This window comes from Geotrypetes seraphini, chromosome 3 (genome assembly GCF_902459505.1).
Source record: "Geotrypetes seraphini chromosome 3, aGeoSer1.1, whole genome shotgun sequence".
NCBI classification, from domain to species: domain Eukaryota; kingdom Metazoa; phylum Chordata; class Amphibia; order Gymnophiona; family Dermophiidae; genus Geotrypetes; species Geotrypetes seraphini.
Window position 1 is genome coordinate 10,806,594 of NC_047086.1, and position 7,564 is coordinate 10,814,157.

Genomic DNA, 7,564 nt, shown 5'->3' on the forward strand with positions numbered 1-7,564 from the left:
CATCTGCGTCCCAATTCTTTAGGTTGCTTGTGCTGTTTTGTTTGTCTCGTTGAGTTGGCGTTGTGGGGATCTTTTTTGATCTTCTAGAAGGCAACTACTGTAGATTCTTCTGTAGCTTTTCGTAAAGCTCTTCAAACATACATTTGGAATTAATATAGACAGACTAATTGAGAGCCTGAATGTATTATCCAATTTTTATTTAAAATGCTTTAAGGATTTTGTCTTTTTGTAATCCACACCGAATCAAGCTGAATATAAGTACTGTATAGTAAAACCTTGGTTTATGAGTATAATTCGTTCCAAAACCATGCTTATAATCCAAAACACTTGTATATCAAAGCGAATTTCCCCATAAGAAATAAAGGAAACTCAGATGATTCGTTCCACCACCCAAAAACTTTAACCCCAGAAACTATAATTACTTGTATTGCAAGACCTCACTTGTTTAGAGCAGTCACTACACTCCCTCAGTGTCAGAGAAAAAACCATCAGCTCACTTGTGATGATGTGACGCGCGTATACTGTATGAACTTTCATTGCAAGTCCTTGCTTGTATATCAAGTTAAAATTTAATCAAATGTTTTTGCTTGTCAGTTAGTGTGCCTTAGTAAAAGGACCCCATAAATACCTAAGAGAAACAGCAACAATATTATTATATAGCCCAAATGGAAATATCAGACCTCTGCATCCCCCACAAAGCTATGATCGTGCTCAGTAGCACTAGAAAAATCCAAATCTAAATATATCATAACACAACCCTTCTGGAGCATGTTCCCACTAGTTATAATGTAAGCCATCTACATCCACTCTAGATCACAAAATCAATTCCTCAAAAGACAGCATAGCGGCCGCATATAATCCATGAGTCTAAAAGCCAGCATCTGATTTTAAAATGCAGCTTAAAAGGACTTAGCAGAGCTTGTGTTGTGGGGAAAAGTCAGAAAGGAGAGTCATTTAAAAAAAAAAATTTGTACAGCCAAAATAATATCAATTTCCACTTCTGAAATAATGACAAAATGCTGAAACAACTCAAAGGCCCCATTTTACTAAGCCACGGTAGAACAGAGGGTAGTGGATACATGAAACGCACTTCCGGAGGCTGTGATAGGCAGGAGCACGTTACAGGGCTTCAAAGAAGGTTTGGATAGGTTCCTAGAGGACAAAGGGATTGAGAGGTACAGATAGGATTAGAGGTAGGTTATAGGGATAGGAGTAAGAGGTAAGTTATAGAAATAGTCAGGGACCACTGTTCAGGCAATAGGCCTGATGGGCCGCCGCGGGAGCGGACCGCTGGGTGAGATGGACCTCTGGTCTGCCTCAGCGGAGGCAACTTGTTATGTTCTTATAGGGGAGAGGGTGGAGATAGAAAAATGGAGAGGGGGTGAAGCTGAAATGAATCATGTACAAAGGAGAGAAGGGGCAAAGGATATACAGTTTATTGAAGGGACATAGAAAGTGGGAAGATGCCATATGGAAGAGAGAGAGTGGACACTGGGTAGAAAGGGCGGACAATGGATGGAAGGGGCAGAGAGAGGGTGGACAGTAGAGGGGCAGAGAGAGGGCAAAGGTTGGATGGAAGGAGCAAAGAGAAAGGGCAGATTTTGCATGGAAGGGAGAGGACAAATGCTGCATAGAAAGAAGAGCGAAGAAAAGATGATTAAAGCAGAAAAGACAAAAGGTAGAAAGAATTTTTTTTTGTTGTTGCTTTACATAGAATCAAGTAGTATTGTAACTGTATTGATAAAACTTTATAAAAAGGAAATGGAAATACAGCAATTTTTTGGGACTAAACTCCTTTCCTCAGGTCAGGACAGTATACCATAACAGCAGTATACTGTACTGTCCTGAAGAAAGATTTGGCCTCTGAAAGCTAATTGAAAAATGGATTAGTCCAATAAAATGGCATTTTCTTATTTCTCGTTATTTCTTTTACTTCTATTTGTTAATTTGTAAAGTGGTGATTGTTTTGTAGCAGTTTTTTCAAATTTACATCTACTGTCTTCATATTTTGCAGAGTATTAGGGGACATGTGTCACCGTTTCTGTGGTGTTGCATTGTATGCAGAGGCTTGAATCTTAGGGTTTCATTTTTATATATTAGTACTTTTAATTTGTGGTCCTGTATTTGCATAGGGGTTATCTGTGTTCTGGTAGGAATGAATATTGAGAAGCATACAGTGTAATTTGATTTTGTGGCTAACCATTATGTGTTGTTAATAAGATTTTATTGTATGTATATGAAAAATGAATGAAAAAAATGGTATTACAATTAGTACTATTATGGAGGTGGGGTCTGGGGCAGAGATTGGGTGGGATATGGGGGCGGAGCTTTCAGGCCCTCCCAAACAATAAAGCGTTCTGCTGCCTATGATGTTATTTATTGTAATCCTCATCCTTGCAGGGTAAAAAAAAATCCCAAATTTAGCACCAAGTTCTTTCAGCCTTGGTTTAAATTCTAAAAGCTATTTTCTTGTCTTAGCTGCCTGTTTACTTAGATCTGGAACAAAAAGCAATGACTTCTCTTCAAATTTAATTAGGGCTTTCATCCTTGCCCTTTGGTCTTTCCATTATTGGTGGAAAAAGTTTTGACTGCTTCTTAGAGGGGACATGATCGAAACATTCAAGATATTGAAGGGAATTGACTTAGTAGAGAAAGAGAGATTGTTCACCCTCTCCAAGGTGGAGAGAATGAGAGGGCACTCGGTAAAGTTAAAAGGGGATATGTAAGGAAGTCCTTCTTCACCCAGAGGCTGTTATAGGGGAAAGCACCATCCAGGGATTCAAGACAAGGTTAGATAAGTTCCTGCTGAACCAGAATGTATGCAGGTAAGGCTAGACTCAAATAGAGTACTGGCCTTTGATCTAAGGGCCAGCACATGAGCGTACTGCTGAGCACATGGACCACTGGTCTGAAATCTTATGGTTTTATGTTCTTAACAAATATTAATCCTACAGTGCCCTCTGGTGGTCAAATGTAATATTGTGCTGAAATTATGTAATGTGTTGGGGAAAAAATAAAAGGGCTTTCAAAAGAAATATAAATGAATCTGTCTGACATATGTAAGGTATTGTATCTTCTTATATAATAATCATAGTTGATTATGATTCTGTATGTGATTTACATGTGAATTAAAAGCAAAGAGCTATTGAAAACTAAGGCCAGTGTTGGACAGATTTACATAAGAACTGGTAGAAACTCAAATAGCAACAACATTCCAGAGCTGAGATTGTGATGTCATAATGTCTCAGTCCGCTAATGCCTAAGAGCCAACCTCATCCGTGATGTCACAATGGCTTGACTGTCCTATACTTAGCTTAGATAAGAACATAAGAATTGCTGTACTGGGACAGACTGAAGGTCCATCAAGCCCAGTATCCTGTTTTCAACAGTGGCCAACCCAAGTCCCAAGTACCTAGCTAGATCCCAAGGAGGAAAACAGATTCTATGCTGGTTATCCTAGGAATAAGCTGTGGATTTCCTCAAGCCATCTCACTGTTAGGAAATGATTGAAACCTTTTTATTAAACCCTGCTAAGTTAACTGATTTCATCACATTATGTGTTCTGCAAATATCTATAACTTCACAGAGTAGCGTCTACAGCTTTGCCTTTGGTAGGTAGACTGGATACACCGTGTGGATCCTTCTCTGCTGTCATTTACTATATAACTGTGTGTTATTCCTTATAATATAGGGGTTTGGGGAGATAAGGAAAGGTGGATTCATTTTATTCTTTGTGTGAAGAATAACAAAAGCCATTTTTTCATTGGCATTAATACTGTATGTGAAAGATGATTCCACAACTTTACTAATTGGTATTGACTAGACGAAGAAAGCTTGGAAATGTTCATTGATAAAAAGCTTCATATAATAATGTTTCATATAATAATAATTTCCTATAATAAGGCTGCAAATGCTCAAATTTCCACCCACCAAATATCAACCTAACTGCTGAATTTTGAACCGATTACAAACGATTTATAAGAGATCTAGAAGAAATGGCTTGAAATAATCTAATCTCATAGAAACATAGAAACATAGAAAGATGACGGCAGAAAAGGTCTATAGCCCATCAAGTCTGCCCACTCTACTGACCCACCCCATTAAGTCTGAGTACTAATGACCTAGTTCCTTAACTCGACCCTCGTAAGGATCCTACTAGGGCATCCCATTTATTCTTACAAGTCAATAACGCTGGTGGCCTTGATCACCTGCTCTGGAAGCTTGTTCCAGTGATCTACAACCCTTTCTGTGAAGAAATACTTCCTTACGTCACTATCGAATTTCCCTCCTCTGAGTTTGAACGGATGCCCCCTTGTGACCGAGGGTCCTTTGAGAAAGAAGATGTCTTCCACCTCGACACGTCCCGTGATGTATTTAAATGTCTCAATCATGTCCCCCCTTTCCCTGCGTTCCTCTAGAATGTAGAGCTGCAATTTGTTTAGTCTTTCTTCATACGAGAGACCCTTGAGCCCCGAGATCATCCTAGTGGCCATCCGCTGAACCAACTCAACTCTAAGCACTTCTTTACGGTAATGTGGCCTCCAGAATTGCACACAGAATCAGAGACCGTAACAAGATCTCTCATGGTCAGAGATCCAGGGAAGTAACTTGGATGATAGTAGGTACCATTACTGAAGAGGTCTGAAACCTTTTGACTTTTTGAAGCATTGTTCTTGCCACGGTTGGGATTAGTTTGAAACTTAAAATGAATTGGAGCTGACAGGTGGTTGCAGATAAGAAGAAATCCTGCTTGGGAGTTGAAGAGGGGGACACCCTGTGGGACATTGTACATTGGGGCATTAGAAAGAGAAATCCCTGAGTGAGGAAGAGCAAAGGAGCCTCTGAAATACACTTCTCCCTCCATATTTGCGGTTTCAGTAATCGTGGTTTTGATTATTCACGGTTTTTAGCTTGCTGGCTCTCCCCCTCCCCCATTACATCAGCTTGCATAGAGAAATGGCTGATTCCAAGCGTTTACGGAGAAAAATCGCCGATTCCTGGTGCTTTCTTCACCGTGTTGTCTCTCCTTCAGGAACAGGCCGGGTCTCCCACCATGTTATTCGCAGTTTCACCATATTCACGATGGTTTTTAATAGAAAACAGCAAATAACATATGAAAAAGTTATTCATGGTTTTTCTGTATTTGCGGTTCCTGTTAATCTTCTATCACAGCGAATTCAGAGGAAGAAGTGTAGATCTGTCCTTCCAGACTGCAAGCAGAAGCCAATGTTGTGACTTTCCCAGGTGGCTTTGTCTTGCTTCAGAGAATGTCTAAGTCCCAGGTGCACATCTGTAAAACTTTACATGGAGATTTATGCTTCTGTTACTACTGAGTCTGTGGAAATGTCTGACTTTTTGGCAATGATTTCTTGGGTCTTAGCTATAATCTCCTTCAGTTCAGGTGCTTTAGCATGCAGTGACTGCACAGCAAAATGACTCCCTGGGGAGAGGCTACCCCAGGTGGGACTTGAACCCACAATCCCTAGCTCCGGAGGCTAGTGCCTTATCCATTAGGCCACTGGGGCTGAGTACCTAATGCTCTTATAGTCTCTGTTTTCTAAACGCATCATCTCTGATCCAGCGGGTGCTCTGATTTTGCTTCTACATCATAGAGCAGAGGTGTCAAAGTCCCTCCTTTAGGGCCGCAATCCAGTCAGGTTTTCATAAGAACATAAGAAGTTGCCTCCACTGGGTCAGACCAGAAGTCCATCCCGCCCAGCGGTCCGCTCCCGCGATGGCCCATCAGGTCCGCGACCTGTGAAGTGGTTTCTGACCACTTCTATAACCTACCTCAAGTTCTATTTGTACCCCTCTATCCCCTTATCCTCCAGGAACCTATCCAAACCTTCCTTGAACCCCTGTACAGAGTTCTGGCTTATCACCTCCTCCGGAAGCTTGTTCCCTGTGTCCACCACTCTCTGGGTAAAAAAGAACTTCCTAGCATTTGTTCTAAACCTGTCCCCTTTCAATTTCTCCGAGTGACCCCTAGTGCTTGTGGCTCCCCACAGTTTGAAGAATCTGTTCTTATTCACTTTCTCTATGCCCTTTACGATTTTGAAGGTTTCTATCATGTCCCCTCTAAGTCTCCTCTTCTCCAGAGAGAACAGCCCCAGCGTTTTTAACCTGTCAGCGTATGAGAAATTTTCCATACCTTTTATCAGTTTAGTCGCCCTCCTCTGCACTCCCTCGAGTACCGCCATGTTCTTCTTGAGGTACGGCGACCAGTATTGAACACAGTACTCCAGGTGCGGGCGCACCATTGCGCGATACAGCGGCATGATGACTTCCTTCGTCCTGGTTACGATACCCTTTTTGATGATGCCCAGCATTCTGTTTGCTTTCTTTGAGACTGTTGCACATTGCGCCGATGGTTTCAGTGATGTGTCGACCATCACCACCAGGTCCCTTTCAAGGTTACTCACCCCTAGCAGTGTTCCCCCCATTTTGTAGCTGAACATCGGGTTCTTTTTCCCTACATGCATGACTTTGCATTTCTCTACGTTAAAACTCATTTGCCACTTATTTGCCCAGTCTTCCAGTCTCGTTAGGTCCCTTTGCAGAGCTTCACAGTCTTCCGTGTTTCTAACCCTGCTGCAGAGTTTGGTGTCATCAGCAAATTTGATAACCTCACATTTTGTCCCCATCTCCAGATCGTCAATAAATATATTGAACAATAGAGGTCCCAGCACCGACCTCTGTGGAATTCCGCTCGTGACCCATTGCCAGTCTGAGTATTGGCCCTTTACTCCAACCCTCTGTTTCCTGCCTGCCAACCAGTGTTTGATCCATCGGTAGATATCCCCTTGCACCCCGTGGTTCCACAGCTTTTTTAGTAGCCGTTCGTGAGGTACCTTGTCGAATGCTTTTTGGAAGTCAAGGTAAATGATGTCTATGGATTCCCCCTTATCCATCTGGCTGTTTATTCCCTCGAAGAAGTAAAGCAAGTTCGTGAGGCACGACCTTCCCTTGCAGAAGCCATGCTGGCTCGCCTTCAGTTGTCCATTGTTTTCTATGTGTTCGCAGATTGTGTCCTTTACCATTGCTTCCATCATCTTTCCCGGAACTGAGGTCAAGCTCACAGGCCTGTAGTTTCCCGGGTCAACCCTTGATCCCTTCTTAAAGATGGGCGTGACATTTGCTATTTTCCAGTCCTCTGGGATCTCCCCAGTTTTTAGGGAGAGGTTACATATTTGGCGAAGTGTCTCTGCTATTTCGTTTCTCAGTTCTTTTAGTACCCTTGGATGGATGCCGTCCGGGCCCGGTGATTTGTCGCTCTTCAATCTATCTATCTGTCTGAGGACATCCTCTTTGCTTACCTCTAGTTGTACCAGCCTTTCGTCGTGTTCTCCGCTTATAATCACCTCGGGTTCTGGGATATTGGATGTGTCCTCTCTGGTGAAGACTGACGAGAAGAACTTATTTAACCTGTCAGCTATCTCTTTTTCCTCCTTTATTCCTTTATCGCTCCTTTCCTGTCTCCGTCGTCCAGTGGTCCCACTTCCTCTCTGGCTGGTTGTTTCCCTTTCACATACCTGAAGAAGAGTTTGAAGTTTCTTGCTTCTCC

General features: G+C 42.2%; 1 non-coding gene across 1 annotated transcript; it reads right to left on the reverse strand.

Moving 5' to 3' along the window:
• Positions 1 to 5,452: 5,452 nt before the first annotated feature.
• Positions 5,453 to 5,525, reverse strand: TRNAR-CCG. The gene has a single exon. It is a non-coding gene; the product is annotated as a tRNA-Arg (tRNA).
• Between the last annotated feature and the right edge of the window lie 2,039 nt (positions 5,526 to 7,564).